Genomic DNA, 16,591 nt, shown 5'->3' with positions numbered 1-16,591 from the left:
GTTTCTCCAATGCTTCAGCCTGAAATTTTGCTGTTTCAAAAGCCTATTTGATCTTATTAGCTGCCTTACTTAGACGTGTCTTGCAGAGCCACCTGCTACTGCATTCAAGAGTGTGTTAGCATTTTTTGAGTTTTCCTACTGTGTCCTGGGATTGTATTTTTGTTGTTGGTTGGTTGGCTGGGTTTGGTTTTTGTTTGTGTTTGTCTTTTTGATAAAATTGCACATAATGTTTCTTTCCTTTCAGCTACTGAGGAAATAGCTTTTGTCCAAGCTGGTCAGTCAGCAATGGAAAAAGCCCAAACCAATGCAGCTTAGGTTCAGGGCCCAAACAGAGATGCCTTTAGTGGAGAAGCCAGAACTTTTCATCTGTGCAAACTGAGAGAATTCAGCTCTACAGCTCAGAACATGAAATTTCTGTGAAGAACTATGTGACAGTTTTGGGAAAAGTGTTTTTCCTGAAAAGCACTGGTGGTGGGAGAAACCATCACAAGCATCACACGAAGCACAGCAATAAGAATACTAAGAAGGAGGTCTGAGCCCCGTGGCTTAGAAGCAATAAGCTGCATTGCCCAGGTGGGATGGACAACTCAAAGACCACTAAAATGTACAGCACCGCACATGACAGCAGGCTCCAGCCACCTGCAGGCTTCACAGTGTGCTCAAGGTCACGTAAAATGAAGAGAGCTCGGTCTGCACTCCACGTGTCAGGATACAGGAGATGGAGCCGGTCAGGGTATAATCCAGTTAGGTGGGACATCTGAAAGGCCATATGAAAACACCGGCAGTACAATAACTCTTTGGACAGGGTTTTCTGGCAGCCATGCAAGCTTTTTTGTTTTGTTTGCAATATAAAGGATGAGACAATGCTGGTACCATCAATGCTTCAACCAAGAGGCAAATATCTCATTTAAAAGTTTATTTTAATGAAGGCCTCCAGCTGGAAAGGTTATTTATTAACCTCTTATTTACAAATTGAGCCCTGATTTGAAAATTAAGGCATTGTAATTTAATATTAACCCACATGTCAGAAAATAATGAGACAAACTACAGGGAAAATTGCATTCCATATTGCAAAAGACCCGTTTTATTTATAATGACCAGGATTACAAGTCATGCCAACATTGATGGATCATACTTTAAAAATCTTGATAGCTCATTCATTTCTATAATTATATTTATTACAAATTAAATACGTTGCGGACACCCTTGATATACAAAGAGACAAAATTAATTTGTGAATCAGTATTAATCTGTCATCAAACTAAATGAACGCTCTTTCTGGCAGCCTACTGAATGTAATGTATTGTACCAGGCTTTCCGTGATCCTTGGGACAAGAAAGTGGTGGAAGGGCAAGTTCAAGCTGTTGAAGGAGCATGTCTTCACTTGGATGTATGCCATTTCTCAGTATGGCTTTTAAAATCAAGAGTTAAGATTGCAATAGAAAACATTCTTGGCCAATTTGTAGAAAACAAAATTAATTCTGGTGTTTCTGTGAGCCTTGGTGCAAGGTCTCTACAGCCAGGTCCCTGAATGCAGTCAGAACTCCATGGACCTCAGCCGCAACCAAGCCCTGCAGCCTGGCCATCCCTAACCCAGCCCTCAGGTCAGGAGGAGAATATGGTGTGCAGGTTTTTATCACTTTTCATGTAACCCTCATATCTAGATGGAAACTGAAATGTTGTGTTTCTTACTGCTGTCCTTGCTGGAAAACGCAGGTCCTGAGTTTTTGAGGCCCAACGCTGCAGTGTGCAGTGGCAGCAGTGTGATGCTGTGAGCAGCGGGAGGCAGCCCAAGCAGCACGGGGTGATGCTCGCGCCCCTTGGCCGAAGGAGAAGCAGAGGCGGCTGTTGGGATGCTCCTGGATGAGATTACAGACCCTAATGCTCAACAACTGCTGCTGTGCTTAGCCGAAATGTGTGCCCATCTGCTCTGGGATTTTGTGCCCGTAGACAAGGAGTCCTGCCAGCTTCAGGAGGACTCAGGCTTTCCTCCAAATTAGTAAATTTGAAGTCAAAAAAAAAAAAAAAAAGGCTCAATGCTGCACATCATCCCTGCAGACACAAGCAAAGTGCAGTAGGAAGGGTGGGTGGCTGCCTGATAGCCTGTCCCCTTGCCACCAGCCTCTCCATCCCCAGCACTACCCCCAGAGTCAGTACTACTGAGCTAGAGAGGACACGACTCATCTGAGGTAGCAGAAGTGCTTGCATGTCCTTCTGGAGAGCAGAGAAATATCCCAGTGCTTACATTCTTCTTGGTTTTAATTTTTCACCAACTTTTTTTTTTTTTTAACTTCCCGACTTCACAGCTCTCCCAGAGGGAGGTGCACAAGCTCATCATCTTGGAGGCAAATTTCCAACTCCAGAAGCATGGGCCCCATCCAAAATTAGCCAAAACACACTGAACTCCACCACCATACTCTGCCGCTCTCTCCATGTCATTTAGCAGCTAGGATCAACTAAAAAAGTGCGAGATGTAGAAATGTCATTTGGAGTTACCTACCCGTAACTAAATAACTTTGTAATGAATGAAAGGCCATTTTGAGCTGATGCCTTAAAGACTAACTTCATCTCCATAAGGAGAGAAATATGACTCAAACAGAGGCAGCCTGCATGTGGCATTAACAAACCCCCTTTGTGTTTCTGTAGGAAAGACTGACACCAAGTGAGTTGTGTGCTTGCATCATCTTCACCTTATTTTTGCTTTAATACTGATGACTCTACCTCAAAATATTGCTCCAGCTTTAGGTCTGCTTGCAGGGAGCTGATGGGCCTCTTTTCTATGAAACGGAGAGCTGGAAAGGTGTTTTTGAGCTGAAAACTTTGTCCTGTAACTGCAGTTACAGAGCAGGAATAGTACCTGGTTTAGTAATAAAATCGTAATTAATTCTGACCATTCATAAAGGAAAAGTCAGTAAGGCAGAAGAAACGATTTACACGTCTTCGTATGACAGTGTTTTTCCATTCACCTTTTTTTGGAGCATTTCCTTCAAAAGATGTTAAGCCCATACATTACTATTTAAAGAGTCTAATTCAACCCAGGCAATAATGACCTATAAATATTCATGATTTTGTTTTAACATTAAAATAACATCTGTTTCAAAACATCTGCAATCTGTTTTCAATGCTTCGGTAACATTTAAATTAACTGTAACTAATACAATAAACCACTATTAGGGATAATGATAATGAAAGATGCCCTATTAAGAGACACGAACAACATGGAACTGAATGAAAAACCAAACGGGGCTGGGTTGGGGAAGAAAAAAAAAAACAACAGTCAGAAACCAAAGCTCCTTGGAACTCAAAATCACTATTATAGGCGAGTTTCCTGTGTGTAGGACTATTGTTCAAGGGTCTCAGCTGCTGCGCCTCGCCTCAGCTCGGGTCCCGTTCCAGTTTCCACTGCGAGAGCCGTGATTTACGGCCCGGCGGTGGGAGCGCTTTGAAGGCGGGGGGAGGCTCGTGCTCTCCAGCTGGAGGGCCCTGCCGAGTGTTTCGGAGCTGGAGAAGCCGGCGCAGCCCGCGCAGGGCTCTCCCACCAGATGCAGTTAACGAGCCCATTAACCTCACCTCCCGCCCCACGATGGCCCTGGTGAGCCTCAGTGCCACGCTCACGGGCATGAGGGCACCCAAAATGGTTAAATTCCCCCCCAGAAAAGGGCATTTGTTTCCTGCTATGAGTTTGTATTTTTTCTCTCTCTCTTTTTCTCCCATTGCCAGGAGAGATGACATCATGAACATCTGCCTACGGTTGCTGCGAGGGGAAGGTGAAGGCCGGCGCAGGACGGTGCAGGGGAGGAAGGCTGCCGCCCTCCCTGCCGGTGGGCTGACACCGGGCGCCTCCGCCAGCGGAGGGCTTTGCCTTCACGGAGCCTCTCGGCAGGTCGGGCCGTCGGTCATAAATCTGTTTGTTTAAAAATCAGACTTAGCACTTTGTGGGTTGCTGGTTGTTTTCTTTGAAGACAGCCCTCCCTCTCCCCTTCTCCCACTCACTCGCAAAAATCCAGGAAACGTTTTTAATCTCCTGGACCAAACGCAAATGGACAGAACAGTGTAAAGTGAGGATTACAACAGCTGGCCTTGCTCTTTTTGGATGATTTCTTTGAAAAGGAGCAGTCTATATTAAAAGGCTTTATTTTTCCCCATTGAAACAAAGTCAGGACCTGCCGCACATCTGTGTGGGCTCAGCCCAGCAGGAGCAGCTGCTCACGCGGCCGCAGAGCAGCACCTCCTCACCCAGCAAGACACCCGGACCGGGTCCAGGGCCTGGGGGGCCACTGCCGTGCCTTCCCAGCAGTGACGGGAGCCTGTGGAAAGCAGGGCATAAATTCAAACCATTTAAAGAGTGATTAAGACTTCCCCTGATTACTGCTCCGCATGATATTGAATGCTTCGGCTGGCGGTGATTTATTGAAGTAATATATAATATGCTGCATTCAGTTAACAGTCCCCATCAAGCACAATCTAGCTGAAGAAAAGAAAAAAAAAAAAAAAAAAAAAAGAGAGAGAGGAAAAAAAAGAGCGAGGGAGAGAGAGTGCTCTAAGAGGAAATCTCCCTGGATTTAAGGGAAATTGAAATATGCACATGGTAATCTGTGTCCAAAGCTTTTAGCACTTCAAGAAGTGCCGGCTGGTAATGCCACTGGCTAAAGCCAGCATTGCTGGGATGGCTGGAGGCCCCAGTGCCATCCTCACCCCCTCCTTTCTTCCACCACCACCACCCGGCTCCTGCACCCGGGCTACTTTGAGGTGGCTGCGTGGCTTTTTTGTTAACATCTGTTTTATTCTGTGGCAAAGTTTCAGGTTCAGGTTCTTCAGCTAAGGGGAGGCAGCACTGCAGGGCTTCGGGCATGGCCACCAGCCCCACACCCGCGGGGGAAGCCAGTGGTGACCACAGCCTGAATGGGAAAAAGCTGGGGCTGGCAGGCAAAAAAAGAGAAACCAGCAATACAAGCTCTCAGTCTAACTCCAGCACTGTTAACGCTTCAGTTCCAACAGCAGAAGTAGCTCTTAGTTATGCAGGGAAGAGGTTTATTTGTTTTCATATACGATGTTTGATGTATTATCACTCCTTTAGGACCTGATTCAATGAGATACCTCCGCAGAGGGCTAATTTTAAGGCGTCATCTTCAATTAACAGTGATCTCAATCACCAGCCTTCCAAAATAAGGTGGCTGGGTTAGAAATGATAAGATTATTAATCAAATGTTTTATTTGACATTTGCTTTTAAGGATCTGTGCCTCCAAGTTGTTGGTTGGTGGTTTTTTTTTTTTTTCCCTGTAGGCATAAGAATTGGAAATAACTTTTACAAGCTAGCAACAATGAAAGCAATACCCCGACACAAGCGCCTTTGCTCTGCAACCTGGGGCTTCTGTGAAACCTAGACAAGCTGCCCAGAAATCACAGGCATTGTTCAACTTCTCCAGCTCACCTAAACCAGCACCTGAAAACAGATTGGTTTCGTGTTTCTCTGTTCTCTGAAAATGGTGGAATGAGATCCAATAACAAATTTGACAAGAAGGACTTTTCTTCAGCTCCGATCTTCTTACGTGGAAGTCGTAGAGTTGTTCTTCTTCAGCATGGCAGGAAAGTGAATTGTGGTTGGTACATGATGGGCATCAGTGCCTATGAGATGTACACATATATGTATGTGTGTATATATATAGATCTCTGCAGTGCATATTGATGGGAGCAGAACAAGGCTCATCCCTCACCTCAGGGCAGGCACGTGCCAGCTGTAGGGGTCTTGCCCCGAGGGCCAGAAACCCTAGAGCTCCTCTGGAAAATGTCTGTCAGAACATTTTAGCCCAGGCATCACATTTTCCCTTAATCTCACTCTCAGAAATGACGGCATCATTTTAGCTGTAACTTTCCAAATCAAACTCAGCCCAAGGCATGGAAAAAATCCTGCTCCAACAGTTACGAGTCTGGCTGAGCTGAAGGCTGCAGGGTCTCCCGATGGGAACGCTCAGGCAGCCTTGCAGGGAGGTGGCAGCCCCAGCCCTGGCGCTGAGCCACAGGCACCTCCTGAAACCCTGAGCAGCTTCGCCAGCCCCGGCACCACGAGCCTCGGTACTGCAGCTGCAAAACTACTGCTGGTTCTGAGACCAGTAACGCAAAAAAAATGCATATGCAAGAAATTGCCTTTTTTTTTTTTTTTTTTTTTTACACAGTTTGATTATCCGTCATGATAAGACATTACTTAAAGCAGTGGTGACACTGTCTAATCATTCTTGTGAAATATAGACTTCTCTCTCCACTTCAGACAGAGCCGACATTAATACACATTTATGCAAAGCAGAGCTGGAGCTGTCAGGGGCTAATCTTTACAAGTATGATAAATGATGTTTATTTTCAGTGATGGAACGAAACACCCGGGCTGACAATAATTGTAATAAAAAGGACAGATCAACTTCTATAAAGTGATTGAATTACCAGCCTATTGCGTTAATGCCTGATCTTGGCTCTGTCATAAACCTGCTTTAGGTTACCGATGCCTGCGTGTTAGGAAGCATCCACCTTCAAGCAGACACCCTGCCCTTGACCTGCGGGCATGCCGGGGAGCCCCTGCTGGAGGCGGTTTTTGGCCAGGCATGCTTCTTGCTCACAGCACGGCAACGTTTCCTCTGCTCAGGCCAACAGTAAAGCATCCCATGTCTCCTGAGCCTTGTAAAGAGTCACAGAGCCAAAGCTCAGCGGCCACTTGCGCTCCCTCTGTGCAGACATAGTGCCCAAGCCCTCATACCAAGGGATGTCGCTGCTGGGTTTGTTGCTCCTGCCTGCAATACAGGCTTCACCGACAACCACAAGGACCAGCAAAAGGACAGCCATCACCAGAGCCCCCCTGAAGCATTCAAAATGGCAAGAGGCTGACCTCACCCGCCTTCTGTCTGTAGCAGAAGGAAAACACTTGTTCAGCTCTCAGAATGGAGAGCTGTCATGGGAAGAAGACAGAATTTTTAAGTCACAATTCTGACTTACATATAAAAACTGAAGAGAAAGGGGAAAATGGAGTTTGTGATCCATCCCTCACAAAACAGCAATTTGAAAACACTTTGGTTCAGGGCAATTGAAACATTTGTTTGCATTTTGGGATTATTTCCTTTAGAGGTTTTCTATTCCGTTATGTTTACACTTAGTATAAATTTCATTTTAGAGTACTATGTGTTTCTATTCCATTCCAGATTTGTATAGCATTATTCTGTTTCATAATTCATTTTGTATTTTTCATACAAGAATTTCTGCTGCGGCATACATTAATGCACAGAGGTGCCAAAGAGAAGTCATTTCAGACTGAACACTTGCAATGCCCCAGTCTGACAGCTGCCTGCTGACTGCTGAGAGTTTACTGAAACGAGTTATTCTCATTTTTGGTGCCCTGAACTTCAGTCTGTCCGAACCGACACGCTCCCGTGGGATAGTTTGATTTTGGCAGAGCAGCACTTTCTGACAGCAGACATTAAGCAGGGAATTTTCAGCCTTTCTCAGGGCTGAGTGTTCATCGGCACATGTGCGTGCATGCAGTGCCGCGGGGACTGGGAGCCGATGACCACGGCCCAGGCCAGCAGTGGGAGCTCTGATCATGGCCCTGCTGACGGCTTCCAACAGCCCCAGCTCCTGCCCTGCTGATGCTGGAAGGGTGATGGCACTGCTGAAAGTCCCAACATAGCGAGAATAATGATTTTGCAAGCAGCATAAGGTAAGTAAATAGAGTTAATATGGAGAATTGGCTCACTTTACTGAAGAGCATCGCTAGCATAAATTCCTTTATGAAATAAGCCTTATTTCTGCTGGGTCTGTCTGTTCCCAGCATTGCTGGTAGAAATTTTTAGCCGCTGCAGTGCTTGCAGCATGGCTCCTGTGTGCAGACCTGGGGCCTGTCCGGTGTGAAACCAACAGAAGCGACGGGTTCCCATTTCCTACTTTGAGCACTGAGATTTTCTAAATACTCCACTGTCTGTTAAAAGGGGGATATGTGCATAGGATGTGCACCTCACAGAGAGGACACAAACCTCTAAATTACATCATACTCAAATTTTGCAGCTCCCTTGATACTCTATATCCTCCAGGCCGAACTATCATCAGAGAGAAAATTGACCTCACTGGCAGCTGGAGCCTTTTTTCCCCAGACAGCAGTGTTTAAAGATGCCGCACAAAATCCTGATCACCCAGCACTGCCCGTGCCCACGTGTGGATGGTAGAAGTGTCTGAGGACTGAGTAAGAATGCCAATAGGTGTTTCTGTCATGTCCACCACAGGGACACACAGGGTCCCATCATCTAGTACTGTCAGCAAGATATCGGCATCCTCCAAGTACTGCCTCGAGTGTGCCAGACTGGTGAGCCAGCATGCAAAGTGCAGGTGCTTAGTGTTTTTTTGTTGTTGTTGTTTGTTTTTGTTTTTTAAAAAAAGGAAAAAAGGTAAGGGCAAAAAAGGCAGTGACCCCCAGGTGCAGCACAACCACAGGGTGCTGCCAGGCGGGCTCCTGGCTTCTCTCCCCCTGCTTGGGGGCAGGAACTGCCCTGGGTGGCTGTCACCAGCACTGCTGCCTTTCCTCTGCTCACAGCCTGATGGCATGCAAAACACTGGGCAAGTGGCAAGAAAACTTGTGGGATTTTCAGAGAAAATGCCTGGTTTGTTGTCTTTGGGTACCAGGGCAGCAGCCTGCATCCCTGTGCCATGCTGGTCTAGGTGAGGGATGGGCCATGCTACAGACCTTCCAGGAGGAGGGCCAAGAAGTGCAAATACTCTTAATTTCTAAAATAACTTGTTTCCTGCCATCCCAGTCAGCTTATTATTATAATTGTTATTGTTATTATTGTTGTTGTTGTTATTGTTATTGTTGTTGTTGTTATGATTATTATTATTATTTCAACCTGCCACAGGAAAACTAGAAACAGCTCCCTGCTTGGCCAGGAACCAGGCGTCCCCTCACCCAGATGCGTGCAGGAGAGAAACAGAGCGAACACCCTGGGCTGTGGGGGAGATGCCTGGGATGGCAGCGGGGCTGAGCTGGGCCTGCAAGGGTGGGGAAAGAGGTTTCTGATGCTGGAGAGCATCAAAAAGGCAGCACCATGATAAAATCTGCAAACAACAGGAGTGTTCCTTTAATAAGTCTCTAAACAGAGAACCCACAGCTTAAGGAGAATGTATGGTCACTGCCGCACAATTTTTGCATCTTCACCAGCAAGAGGCAGAGAAGCAAGAAGAAGATCTTACACGGCAGCCAGAAACTTTCAAGCTCTCCAGGACCAGCAACAGCAACAGCAAAGGCTGCCTACCTGAAACAGGTTAACTTACAAGTGAAAAATGATTCCCATCTCTTGCTCTTGAGACAGTCCAAGATACATCCCTTCTTCACTCAGAGCCCCGCTTGCTGGAAGGAGCTGTAAACCAAAGGGTTTGGGCTTTGGAAATCATTATCTGAGAAGTGTTAGGAACCCTTGACTGAGACTCTGCCATCATGTAAAATCCATTTTTTACCTTATTCAGGCACACAGAGAAATTCAGTCCCCAGTCTACTGCCTGCCCAAGTCCTTGAACTTGCAAGAAACACTAGCAGATGTTCATTAGTGCATCGGTAACTAGAGAATTGGAGGCACTTGTCGGCTCCGTATGTGATGAATAAATGTTGGAGAGTTTCTGCCGGGGAATAGCAATTTTGGTCTGGGGCCAAGTGGACGCAGTCTAAAAGGTGTGTGAGGGGCAGGGGGAGTTGAGGCCAGCAGTTCGGCTCACTTGTTCCTTTTATTATTAATTTAACTGGAAGTGTGAGCTGCCAAAAACCGGAGGGTTCTTAGCCCCTACCAAAGCGTAACAAATAGCAAATTTGGGGGTAAGATTAATGATTTTTGGAGATTTAATACAGATTTGACAATGGAAAATGGTAGATGCTGTCCTACAGCTGCCTCCTTTCATGGAGCACCCGTACATACACAAGTGTGCACCTCCATCCCTCAGAGCTCCAAGCATCCCTGACCCTCAGCCCATGAACCTGCCAGAGTTTTATCTTCCCCTGGAGCTACTACAAACCCAAGTAACGCCTGATAACAAGGCTGTTGACATCATCACACAGTCCTATTTGCTTTTGCAGGGCCTGGCCCAGTATCTGCAAAGAAAACTGAACTGTGACAGATAGCAAGGCACCGCCTGGCTTGGTTGTGGGGATGTTGCTTCAATTTGCAAAACTCAAATGTTTAAGCACTTCTGCTTGCTAAAGTAATTCAGAAATGCAACGCTTGCCTACCAGGAGAAAAGCCAATGGCTCTCCCAAGGCAGCTGTCTGGGCCAGCGCTCTCCCTGAATGTGGGAGTGAGCAGCTCCGTTCAGTTCCTCATCTGTTAGCAGAAAAATAACTGAAAGTGATCTGCTGGCAACTTTCTCCATATGCACAGACATGCAGACACACAGACACACACGCACGGCTTTGATATGTGGGGCTGACTTAATTATAGCTGGCAAACATGAAGGTTAGATATGCTTGAGAATGATGCTTGACAAAACTACGCTTCACAAAGGAGAACTTGGTTTCCCAGAGAAAAATGAAGCAGATAGTGGCCACATCTGGATTTTTCTTGCTCTCACATCACTCTGCATTTCCTGGTTAGAGCTGGGATCTCCCCAAGAGAGGCTTTTCTTGTGGTATTTCTGGCTGGGACTGGACACACCACAAATCTCATGAGAAGGTCTTTCCTTCCAAGATTCATGAGCTGGAGGCTCATGAAGCACAGATAGTTCAGGGAAGTGACGGACCGTGCGGATGCTTTCCAAACTCTCAGCCTTTTGGGGGGTCTGGTAGCACTCACAATGATGTAAAGTCCCATCTCGCTCCCTTCCCTCCAACGTGGACACTTGATGTCACAACTGACTGGAAAACTCCTTACTTTTAAAAAAGAAAAAAATGGAAAAGAAAAGCTCCACTGTGTCAGAGCAAAGTGGCAGGGTTTGGGGCACTCCTTCAAGGTCATAAAGCGGCAGTCTCCCCAAAAACCCTCAAGCCAACCCAAACCACTCACCCTCATTGACTCTTTGTCTAATCCATCTCTGTAACACATGCAAAGAAACCAGCTGAGAAACCCAGCACATCATCACCCTCTTTCAGGGCTCACACCCATCCATGGTCAGCCTCTGGGTCTTCTAAAGAGGTACCCAAAAAAGCACTTTGGAAGCTGCGGGACACCTGTCCTGCTTTGCCATGGGTTTGCTGTTGCCCATGGGTAATTTGCTTAATTGATCTGTGCCTCAGTTCCCTACCCACAAAAACAGGAGGGGAAGAGAAGTACCAGCATGTCCTGGCATTGCCGGGCTGTAGTGAAGATTAATACGTTAAAGAACAAAGTGCTTTGGGATGGTGCAAAAGAAAAGCAAGTTAGGAGGTTAACACAGCACTGAGAAGAAGTTGGGAAAAAGAAGAAGCTGTTGAGAAAAGCACAAGTTTTGTTCATTCCATATTGTTTCTGTCCGAGAGAGATTTGGAGGCTAAAACCAGAGCAGAGTAAAAGCATTCCTCGCTGTGCCGAGGGGTGTGCAGTGTGTGGGCACACGGGAAAGCTCTCGGGAGGAGGAGGTTTGGAAACTGTTGTGAAAACAGAGGTCACGAAGGAGTGAAACCTCCCGAATCCCCCCGAGCGCCTTTACTGCCAAATAAGCCACGATCTCCTCGTGGGCAGAGGCCACAGGATGGATGCTCCCCAGGTCTTTGGCACAAACACAAAGCCTGGAGCCGTGCAGCCTGACGGGGTTTGACCACCAGGTGCCGAAGCTGCCCCCCTGCTGCCTGCACTACCCTCACTGGGCCGTGCCACAGCATCAAGGCTACTCCTGTGGGGCACCTCTTGGCCTAAAGCTCCTGCAGGGTTAGAGACCTCCCTGCAATATAACCCTGCTCCACAGACCTCCTGCCTTCCACTTTATCATCCTTCAAACCCGAAGGCTTGTAGCCCTGCCTCTCCTGGAGGAACTCTCGCTCTAGCAGTGTGTTTTGGCAGAGCGTGCGCTGGCCGGAGTCACGCCACATGGGGGCTGTGGGATCGTATCTCAGCACAAGGCAGTGGGACTCCCAGGGCCGTCCCTTTTCACACGAGACAGCCGCTGCTTAGAAGTGCGGAGCCAGCTGGGAGCTGAACAAACCTCCAGCTCGGCCTGCAGTCAGTCACACACCACAGCGCTCGTTTTCCTTCTGGACCTGTGAGTTTCCTACTCCTGAGGGGAGACTTTTCTGTCTGGGGAGGTTAGTACCATGTATTCAGGCCTTCTTGAACTGAAGAAATAAATAAAAAAATAAATAGATGCGTACATTTCAGATCCACTACCTCCTGTGGTCTATTATGAAATGTCTACCATTACCATGAGCCTCTCAGAAAATGAAGCTGTTTGTACTCAAGCACCCATCCTGGACACCTAAGAGCAGGACACATTGCCTCTGAATCTCCGTGTCTTAGAAACAACCCAAGAAACTGCAGATACCTTCATTTTCAAACATATCACTGGAATATCCTCACAGCTGGGTTAGACATCACACTCCATTCCAACCCAGATATCATGCATATGAAATTCACGGCATAGGTAACACAGGGATCCCAGCATGAAGCTGGGATCACGCAGTTTCCAGGACCTGTTTCCAGTTTCCAGCCCTGACTGCTCAGCTGCACAGCTCCTGTTCACTCAGTTTGCCCAGGGAAACTTCAGAGAGTCCCAGGCTTTGTGCCATCACATGCCGCCTGTCCATTCGGGCTTTGAATTAATTTCAGATAATTCAAAGAAACAGAGACAGAGCTTCCACCCTCCTCTGAATTCTCATGGTGAGCAAAAATAAGTGCAGGCATGAGATTTGAGTGATGGGCTCCAGCCCCAGTCCGCAGCACCTGTCACCCTTCTTCCTTTGAACCATCATTTCAGAGAGCGCCAAAAATTCCTACAGTGAAATGTGATGCAGCAGAGGTGGGGAGGGCACGGGCTGGGGGCCTCTCTCCCTGCCTGGGCATCTCCCCGGGGCTGGCTCTGCAACCCCACAAAGGAGCCTGGCGAGCACAGGGGGAAAGCTCCAGCTCTTTGGTCTGGTAGGAGTCAAGGGTCCTCAGCACTGACCCATGGTGGCATCTCCTGCTTTGCCCATCTCTGCCGAGCTTGTACTTCAGGGATGATGGTGCAGGGCACATGAAGGATGAGTCTGAGGGGTCAGAACACAGGACTGATCAGAAAATACAGACCTGAGTGCGGGTGAGGTAGTAGGCTTCAGACCATCAATAAACTGCAGTGAAAAAGGACAACCACGTTTTTCTATGCCCAGGGTGAATTGCACAAGCAGTCAAAGGCTTCAAGTGCAAGGAAAAAAAAAAAAAAAAAAAAAAAAAGATTCAGGTTAGCAGGTTAGACAACAAGAAAATCTGTCTAATGATAAGGATAATGCAGATTGTGGCAATGCTGCAGAATTCCCCCCATTAGAGATCTCTTAAAACCGGTTAGACAAATAAACACGTGTCAGGCAGGGGAGGGGCGGATTTGGTCCTGCCCTTGGGCTGAGGGCTGGTTTGGAGTTACAGACTGATATGATGCCATGATCATACGAACCATGTTAGCTGGGACCTCTTCAGGTTTGTGCCGCTGCTCTGCTCCCCCGGGGTGCAGCCCAGGCACAGCGGTCACCTGGGCGGCCACGAGCCCCAGCCCTGCGCTGTCACCGGCAGCTCTCGAGGTCTCGGTGGGAAATGTCACCTCCTTGGGGTGGCAGGGCTCCTGCTGCCAACCCGCTCCTCTCTCTGTTCATGCTGGGTATGAGTCCTGCCTTGGATTGAAAGGGCTGATCGGAAGAGCTGCCAATGGAGATGAGCTGTACCTGTGGGAGGGGAGATACAAGGCGTTACCAGCAGAGGAACATATTACAGGGGCTGAAGTGCCATGAGCAGGCAGCACAGACATGGGACAAAGCTCACAAGCTCCTTGAAGGGCTGTGTGCTAAGCCGTCTCACGATCAGCATTAACACTTCCCACCCTCCCATGCCATATTTCCAAATACCTATCATTAAAGGGTCATAAAACGCCTGCAGGTGACAAAACCGATGTGCCTGTTGCAGTGGGGCCAGGAGCCCAGAGCCAGCACTCATGCCCCGCTGCACAGCGCCCGGGGTGGAGTTTGGGGTAAAACAGCCAGGTTTACTTTCACGTAGGCTCCCCTCCTTCGTGCTCGGCTGTGGGAAGCTGAGGGTTTTCAGCCAAGCTCTCCTCTACCACCTAGTGGGAAACCAGATTTTTCCCAGCGTGGCGAGAGCTGAGAGGAGCAGGATGGCTTGTGTGGTGCCTGTGCAAACCCGTGTAGTCCATCCAAACCCCGTGTAGTCCATCCAGGGGACATCCCCAGTGTCCCCCAAAAGGCAGAGCAGCACTGGGCAATGGGTCTCTTCCTGTCTCATGCACCAAGACACTGTCGGGTGAAGTTGCCACCTCCAATACGCACAATTTCTACTGAACAGAGGGGACACCCAAAGCTAGTTTTCTGACCCATCGCAAAGCAAGAGGGCACCTAAACTGGCAGCACCTCAATCCCTCCCAACGCGGCACCCCTGAAAAGAAAAAGAAAAAAAGAAAAAAAAGAAAAAAAGGAAAAGAAAAAAAAAAAAAAAAAAAGCTGACTTTCCCACCCATGCACAAACTCTCCATCTCCTCCTGCCACCAACCACCCCGGCCACAGCTGGGGCACGGCCCCCAGCACCTGCACCCCGGCCGTCAGCCTCCAGCCCCGCGGCAGCTCTGGGAGGAGCGGAGCGGGGCTCTGGCCAAACTCCGGCGCAGGTAATTGCCATCTGCTGCCTCGAATCCCCCCGCAGATACAGCCGCCTTCATTTCCTGCCCTAAACTGCAGGGCAGCGTGGCTGCGCGCTGTTAAACAGCTGCCATGCGCTCCCCGGAGGGGCCTGCACGCCTTGGAAAGCTGGCAAGGAGGGCGCTGGGTCAAGCTGCAGCTCGCCTCTCCGCTTCCCATGGCACACTTTGGGCATCGCCACCTCGCCACGCTCTTTCTCACGTGGCCAAAATGTGCACGGCCCCCTCCGTCCCCTCCTCGCAGCCGGGGAAAGCCGCATTTTCCTCTGACTCTGCCCAAAGGGAGGGTGCAAAGGGTTAACGGTGCGAGCATGGGGTTTTTCTTTCTCCTCGCAAACCGGGACCCCTGCGAGTTTTATGGGGAGGGCTGGTGGGGGCGGAGGGACGGGGCGGGGGAAGAGAATTTGCTTTATGGCTTTGACAGGAACTCCCATCATGGTATAATTATGGAAGTGAGAAGTCTGCGTGTAATGAAGACCATATGCCGCGTTAAAACACACACGCACAAATATTAGGTCCCCGTGAGGCTGCCGGGGGGGGCAGGAAGGGGTGGGGGACCCGGGCCCAGCCCTCCCCCCAAAGCCTCAGCTCACATTTTCCAGTGCAGCAGGGACATGGGCGCTGGGACAGCCACCACTGCACGGCCGCCCTGCCCGGGATCACTTTGGGGTGAAAAACATCCAGTTTAAATAACATTGACTGGAAGGAGGGGCCCTCAGTGCTGTAAAGAAGGGCTTTCACCCCACTTGGGGGCCAGAGGGGGGCTTGCTGCAAGCATGGCAGGGGGCTCCTCCAGCAGTGTTTCTCCTTAGGATCCTGCTGCGATTTTTCCTTTCAAACTACGCCCTCCCTACTCTTTCCTCGCTGGAAATATCCACACGCAGCTCCTGTTGGAGCCACCAGCCCTCCTGCTGTGGGGCCTTCGGGCCTCTTTTGGGGCTGTTTCTCCCTGCGCAGGTCCCATCTCACTTTCTGGGTCCATTTTGCCCATCCTCTCTCTGGCAGAACAGACGCTAACCTGCAGCTGGACCCCATTTATCCTCCCTCTGGACCATTTTCCCTCACCTGGTGGTACCCTCAAAGCTGGGAGCCCCAGTTCAAGATGCCTGCCGTGGGCACCACTTGCTCTTGCAACTGTTTTGCCAGTGAGAAGGGATTTGTTGCTGTTGCGTGCCGGGTCTGGAGGCTGGCACCACGCAGGTATCGCTGCAGGCAGCGGTGCCATTCTCCTCGCTCAGCAGCACCAAGGGCATCCAGCTGCTGGCCTGGCCGGGTCAGCGGGGGAATGGGAGGGGAAGGGGAAGCAGAACTGATTAGCTCAACATGAGCTCTTCTTGAACCTCAGGGAAGGAAAAATACAACCCCATGCCTTGTCTGGTGGAAATGAAAGGTGAAAAAGAAACCCTTACCAGGGAAGAAATACCAAGTTCTAACTGGGACTCACTGGCAACATACAGGAGAGGAGAGCCCATAAATTTTATTTTCCTGATCTTTCATACAACTTCCATAGAAAATATTTTTATTCATTTATATATGCACTCCTATGAGTTCTCCAAAGGAAAATAAATAAATAAATAGTTGCTTTTTCCACCACCCTAAACTCCATCTCCTGGGCACGCACAGGGGCTCCATCAGGAGCACAGCACAAAAAGCTCCTGGATGAGCACTGCTGCAAGCTCGGTTTGGGATTTATCCATCCTCCTTGCTCTGTCGGTGCAAGGTCCTCCTGCACGTTTGCCATCTGTGGCTGTGCGTGCTCTCACGCAAAGCGAC

The 16,591-nt window shown here is 48.8% G+C and overlaps 1 long non-coding RNA gene across 3 annotated transcripts in view; it reads right to left on the bottom strand.

Annotated features, from left to right (window-relative positions):
• Positions 1-1,700: 1,700 nt before the first annotated feature.
• LOC118170050 overlaps positions 1,701-16,591 on the bottom strand; it is a 56,126-nt gene continuing 41,235 nt past the window's right edge. For all 3 annotated transcript variants that reach the window (XR_004752464.1, XR_004752466.1, XR_004752465.1), the window contains 3 exons: positions 9,302-9,387; positions 6,881-6,935; positions 1,701-5,626 (listed from right to left, as the gene is read on the bottom strand). This is a non-coding gene — a long non-coding RNA (uncharacterized LOC118170050). The remainder of the gene's footprint in view (positions 5,627-6,880; positions 6,936-9,301; positions 9,388-16,591) is intronic.

The sequence above is a fragment of the Oxyura jamaicensis genome, chromosome 7, assembly GCF_011077185.1.
Source record: "Oxyura jamaicensis isolate SHBP4307 breed ruddy duck chromosome 7, BPBGC_Ojam_1.0, whole genome shotgun sequence".
Taxonomy (NCBI): domain Eukaryota; kingdom Metazoa; phylum Chordata; class Aves; order Anseriformes; family Anatidae; genus Oxyura; species Oxyura jamaicensis.
This window is presented reverse-complemented; position numbering and strand designations above follow the sequence as displayed.